Source organism: Mus musculus, chromosome 2 (assembly GCF_000001635.26).
Source record: "Mus musculus strain C57BL/6J chromosome 2, GRCm38.p6 C57BL/6J".
Lineage (NCBI taxonomy): Eukaryota > Metazoa > Chordata > Mammalia > Rodentia > Muridae > Mus > Mus musculus.
In genome coordinates, this window is record NC_000068.7 from 136,505,765 (window position 1) to 136,512,732 (window position 6,968).

At 36.9% G+C, this 6,968-nt stretch overlaps 1 long non-coding RNA gene across 1 annotated transcript; it reads right to left on the bottom strand.

The window, feature by feature from the left end:
* Positions 1 to 2,393: 2,393 nt before the first annotated feature.
* Gm32746 lies at positions 2,394 to 6,403 on the bottom strand. Its single transcript, XR_375015.3, has 2 exons — positions 5,911 to 6,403; positions 2,394 to 4,011 (listed from the first exon to the last, which is right to left on the bottom strand). It is a non-coding gene; the product is annotated as a predicted gene, 32746 (long non-coding RNA).
* Positions 6,404 to 6,968: the final 565 nt, after the last annotated feature.

The window sequence follows — 6,968 nt, forward strand, 5'->3', positions numbered from 1 at the left end:
TAAATTTTGAGGACATTAATGAAATCTCACTAAAGAAAATAAACTCCAGTCATAACAAGACAAATTATTTTATGTGATCCCACTTATAGAAAGTCTCGAAAGTTGTCAGATCCATAGAGAGTGGAATGTTGGTTGCCTGGGACTTGGCAAAGGCACATGTCTCTAGTTTTGAATGCCACAAAGAGGTCTGGAGAGTCAGAGTAGTAGCACAGTAGAGCCACTATGGTTAAAGTTACTGTGTGATGCTCTAGAGCATGGAACTTTATGTCCTCTGACTTTACATAATTAAGAATCATATTGAAAGGAAGTAGATGAATTACAACCCTGTCACAATTTTCTTTTGTTTCTGAGATAACATAGAGGATAATACATGAATCAAAAGCCTCTTAATTTTTGTATGACTACAAAAGCTAGAGAAAATATTATTTAGCTTTTAAAATTTGGCTATAGCATTATGTCCAATCACGTCTCAGTCAGGACCAAGAACATTTAAGAGACAATTATTCTGTCTGCGGTAAAAACCTGCTATGCCAGATTTGGAAAACATGCCCAAGTGGTGGTACCGTGTAGGCAGGTTTGTTACACTGTGGTATGTCAGCTTATTTTGGCACTGGTAAGCATAAGGTGTCTCCATTGACTCTTGGCTTCTGATGACAAACAATTCATTACTAATAAGTCCCACAATGAAAATCCTGAAAATACACACTAAAGGGTCTTCAGTGAGCTGAAAACAATTCATAACTCAATGCAATGCACAACTGCTAGATTTGCTCTACCAGTCTGAGTCAACACTTCACTTACTATTTCAATGCAATTGATTCTTCAGGAAGCATTCAACTACTTTACAGAAAACACAACCATGGCATGAGTGTTTTACCTGAAGGCACCTGTTAAAAGACACTAGAATGAAGACTACTGCAACAAAAATTTTCACAGAATATTCTTCTTCAGATAGTTGATAACTTGTGTTATCTTGAAAATATATAATAACTTATACCATGTATATGTATATGTATATGTATATGTATATGTATACACTCACTACTAATTCTAAATGTCAACTCAAGTGGACTTGAAAATTACATGAGATTAGTCAGCCACATATCTGAGAATGTCTGTGTGGGCCTTTTCAGAGATTGTCACATAATGAAGGATCGCCTTGACTTCATGTATGGTTTAATCCATTGATGTATTCAAGATTCAAATCCCTACTTAGAGGAAATAGGTCAGGAAGAGGTGTCCTTGGTTGTGATGCTTTGTCCTTGGCCTTTGCGTTCCACTCTGCTGTGCACCATGGTCTAAGTTTCCCTGCCATGGCCCCACCACCTTAAGAAACCCTCTGTAACAGTGAGCAGAAGAGAGCTTTCCTTCCTTAAGCTGTTCTTGTTGGTGATTTGATCCAGTAATGATAAAACTAAGAAATAATCATACTCACCAAGATTTGAATTCATATTTCTGTTTTAGCCTGAATCCATTGAGGTAAATTTTCAACTTTGACTTCTTCACATCACCATATAAATTCTCCATATGACCATATGCATGCTCACATTCTTATCTCGAAATGTGCCTCTGCATTTATCAGGCTCTGTATTTGTCAGGCTCTGGCAGAAGCTCTCAGGAGACAACTATATCAGGCTTACTCCTCTGTGTGTAGCCTTTTAAAGTACAAGTACATTCCCATATTGCTTTACATTCTCCTGGCCAAAGTAAGTCTCAACATAGTGAAAGATCCATTGGGTAAAGAAGCACCCTCCAACTATAAGAGTCAAAATGAAGGCGCTATTTGCTGAGTAATGTTTTGTATAAGTATGATTAATAGGAAAATCAGACTTAATAATCAGTAGATTATATCTAAAAGTCTACTCAATATTATTAACTTGCTTTCATTCATGGGAAATAAACATAATACAATTACATTTAACACTGCTAGAGTGAATATTAGTACAGAATTTGAAATCTACCTACTCAAGGCTTTGAGATTTTTCCTTAATTGCAATGAATGAAATTGGTCTGGTTGCTCGGTGGGAATTAAAACAACAACAAATAAAAACAAAACAAAACATTGCTTTGCTTCCAAGATGGATCTTCCCATTTGCAGTATTTCAAGGACTGAGATTATTTCATTGTGTGCCCTATTAGTCCTTTCCACTACCTACATCACTTAGGATACGATGTAGCATCCCAGAAGGACCTGAGGGTCCTGGTAATAGAAAAAGGGTTTAGGGCAGGAAATATCCTAGGGCTACCACTGCTTAGTTCTGAACTTAGGCAATTTCTGTAAACTCACAAGTAAAAATCTTATTGGTTAAATTTGCCTGAGTGGACTAGGAGGTTGTTGTATTGATTAAATGAAATAACACAAAAAACACAAAGCATTAATCAGAAAACATGCATATTGACATAAATTTATTGGACTACAGTTACCAATTTTTTATTTCTCTTCTACTGTGTTTATTTGCTTGTTTTAATTTACTTTCAATAATCAGTTACCATTAAAGAATATTTATTCTGTTATGGATAAGTGGCAAGTAATATTTCTAAATTAAATAACTGTCCATTGAGACTAATAAGCAAAATAGATTATAATAAATATGACAATTTGTGTAATTATCTAAATTCAGTTTCAATAATTTGAGCTGTCATAGTTTCCAAACTTTCATTTTTTTATAATGCCATCTAATAGATATTAACCACAAAGGAGGTAATATAAGAAATCACATAATCAAGTATCTCAGTGAATACCTTAAGCCTTACTCAGATCAAATCAAATAGAGCTTTTAAAGTAAGCATTGGTTAAATTCTCCAGTCTAGTTTATGTGTAAACGGTTTGCTGAATGAGAGAAAGAATGGCTGACATGTAATCTGGAAATGGTTTAGCCTGACCTTTGATATCGAGTGGTTTTCCTGCAGAACATCTTTATAAATGCCTGTGATTTCTCATACTTGTTCACACTGATGAGTCCAAAAGGAACAAATCACAGATTTATGTGCAAATGAGATTCATGTCTCTGAAGCAGGCCTGGTGAATTTAAACACACACTCTAGAAAACACTAGTTTCCCCTAGAGGACAAGAGCTTTGTAGCTTGACTTTATTTAACTGGAAAATGTTTGCTATACGGTGGGGAAAATGACATATATATTGATCTTAATGGACACCTATTGTATTTATATGCTCACAGTCACAGGCATTTAAACTGATCATAAAAAGAAAATGAACAATTTCTAAAAATGGACATGACTACAATAAAACCTATCAGTAGCTGTATAAATTAAACATTTCTTAAGGTATACTAGTAATACATTAATATACAAATGTAAATAAATATACAATTTCTCCAAAATGGCTTTAGTCTGAAAATATATACTTGCAAAGTTTATAAATCCCTTTGCATGCATTTGCAGTAGTCTCAGTGTGCAGAAATCATCACTGTTTTAGTGTAGAAGTCCTACGTCAATCACAGAACAAAGTACCATGAGAGTCCCTAAAGGAAGGGCTGTGGAATTGCACTGGTCTTTTAAAAGTGAGTGTGTCATCTCTTCCTTACCACAATGCCTTGACTGTCCAACTCTGTAACCCCATGGATATTATTTATAACTTATTTGAGAACGAAAACCTCTCATGGTCTTCTAGAGAATTAATTGTTCCTAGCTTTTCTGGAAGGAATGGTTTCTCACTTAATTTCAGTTTTAAATTTGTTTATTGCTTTGAAAAAGAGAGGTAAAATAATCTCGCTATAACAAATACAGAACCAAATAATGGAGATCTTCTTATCATGAGCATGGTGTGCTGAGATCACAGCTCAGCTCAAGAGGGCTGCGACCTTCCAGTTGGAGTTTTTCATTGCTGAAGGCAAGGATGTTTGGGGCCTGTTTGCCAGCAATGGGATGGGCTTAGGTCTCACAGTTCCCATGATTCTCACACTAGGATTTTTGATGTGATTTCTCTCCAAGTTTATATGCACTGCTGCAGTAGGAAGCTCAGAGGAAGTGTGATGATTCCACATCAGTGCCTGAAAGTGAGCACGGAAGATGTACCAAGAGTTTAATCCACCCTAGCAATTCCTTCACCGTTTATTAAAATACCAAGAGATTTAGAGGGAGAAATGCCCTAGACCTCCTCGTGTTTTCTTTATATTTCTTTTTTTTATTGGAAATTTTCTTTATACTCTGTTTTCCATGAAAAATTAAGAAACTGACGATGTTATTTGAATCATGGTCACAGCTCAGCATTCTTGTTCCCAATTCAAATATCATATTTTGTAATGTTTCTCAGAAATCAAAAACCCAATCTACAAAGCAAACATATCTTCATAACAGTGTCGCAAAAGCCTTCTAACAAACTATTTATTTTCTCATGCTATATCTTGAAGTCAAGGAAAACACAGTATTGTATCTGTCACTATAAGTGTCATCCATTTGAAATGTGAATACAAAGTAGGATTCTGTCGTTTCTTTATTGTCAGCCTTGTAAGTGGCCCCTACATGCCTCTCCTTACAAAGTCATACCCTCTATCCCTCATGAAGGGGAAATTCTGTTAATCTTTGTATCATTCTATTCTGAAGAAGAGACAGAAATTCTGGGAGACTTCCAAAAATTACAGTTGTGAAAAATGTTAAGTCAATCTGACCAGATCTCTTTATTCCTTTATGATTTGAAAATAATGAAATAATATAAAACTAAAAAGCAGACTTTAAAATGAGCTAAGTCTGTTGGGAACAGAGTGAGTATCCTCAAATAAATAAATAAATAAATAAATAAATAAATAAATAAAATAACAGCCAACATGGGGCACAAGCTTAATATCCCAACAAATTGGTGGCTCTGGCAAGGGGTAGCAGGAACTTGAGGACAGCCTTAACCAATCAAAATGAATAGAGTAAAGAAGATACACAAGTAATAGAGCCTGATACTTGTATGAGATAAACAATATGTGAGTGGCTGTTACAGGAAATAGTAGAACTTGGAGCGTAAAGTCCAGTTAGCGATGGCATGAGTTACAGCATCATTATTTTCATGGTTATACATTTCTAGGTCATTCAAACCACTATCTGCACGCAAATAACAATGAAATTCTCATTAAAAAAAAAACAAGCAAACAAAACTCAGAAATACCCACAAGTTATGGGAAAGTGGAGAGTCTTAACACTCCAAAGCTTCACATTTTAGGACTTCCCAGCCTCAGGAAAAATAGAAGCTGTTGCTCTGAAAGCTCAGCCGTGAAGAGAATAAATGTTTTACTTAATGCCATTGTAGCACACTTGGTGAAATGTCTTTAAAGCTTAACATACCTAGAACTATCAAACTCTTCTCAAGACATTGAAAACAGTTTCTTCAAAATGTCTTAGCCAGCAAGACTCAAGCGCTGTTATTATTGTGGAAAACAAGATAAAAATAAATGGTCATCTTCTTTGCTGGCCTCAGCATGGTGCCAGACGACCATCCTTCACTACTCAACCGATGAACAGCAGTGTAAATCTGTACTTCTCCCCAGCTGTGATTTCCCCCGCCTCCCTAATGTGTTGGAAAATGTCTCACTTGTCTCATTCATCCCATTATCTTTCGCTTGAGTAGCCTCTTTGTAAAACTCCTACTTTCTCTTTGCACTGTTCTTAAGTGCAATCAGTTGCATTTTAGCAACCCAGTGTTTTTAACAAAGCCTTGACACATGCTGTGGCATGCAGGAGCATTTCCCAGAATTGTTAAGTCCTCACAAAATTTATAGCAACAGCTGTAAGCAGCGTAAAGTCCAAAGAAAAATGAAAACCAATGAAGAAGTGACAACTGTTTGGCACGGGAAAGGGTCATTGGGGTTCCAGTATATACAGTAAGGATATCAAAATTTAGATAAACAAGCATTAGCTCATACAAATGGGTTAGCAGAAGAATATTATTTCCTTTTTAAACTTACAAACTTTTGTTCACTTTAAGCCAAGATGTTGGTACTAGAATCTGATATGGGAGAGACAGGAAACATGACTGGAAACGGAGTAGAGATGTGTGGTCGTAGGTAGCAAAGGTTCCCTCAAGTTGAGCTTGTGTGTGCACACAGAATGACTCCTTTGCACAGTTCCTTCCTCTAGTGCTGAAATGGAGGGTTGGGCAGAACAAAATAGTGTGTTATGCGATCCAGCCACAGTATGCCAGTGTAGCTCAGTCCTCCTCGAGCAGCTCTGAGCAGTGGCATAAAATACACCTCTAAAGTATTAGCCATGGAGCTGGAACCATGCCAGCAGCACCAACCATGGCTTACCAGTCATGAGCATGTGCTGTTCTTGCAAAGGACCCAGGCCCAACTCCCAGCATCCTCTTGACAGCTCACAATCCTCTGTAAGTTCAGTTCTATGACATCTGTGGTCGCCTGTGGAGACCCCCTCTGGTCTCCACAGGAACCACAAACACATTTGGTACATATACATGCATGCCAGTGAAATATTAATATACATAAAATAAATTAATATTTAAAAGAATTTTTTAAAGTATCAATGAGGACAGAGGAGAATGGTTAACAGGCCATCTATATTCTTGTTCTAAGAGTCCCCTAGCCAGTGTTTTTGCAATGCACATTGAGAATTGGACACCTGGCTGAGGAAGGGAAGAGAGCTCAGAGGTTAAAAATCACTTACTGTTCTTTCAGAGGACAAAGATTCAGGTCCTAGCATCCGCAGGATAACTCAAAACTGCTTGTAAATTCACTTGTAGGGGATATGACACTCCCACCTGGCCTCTCCAGGCATTGACTGCATGTGCATGGTACACATGTGGACAAACATTAACACACACATATGCATGAATAAAAATGAACAATTTCAACAAAAGAATGCCTCAGTGGTTTATAGAAGGCAATCCACTGAAACCTTGGGAAAGAAATCAGATCTGTGCACTGAGATAAAGTGCTACTCATCAGTGACACTTTCACAAAGTTGGCTGTTGTAAAATGATGGCCTAGAAAACGTGAACTGGGGACCA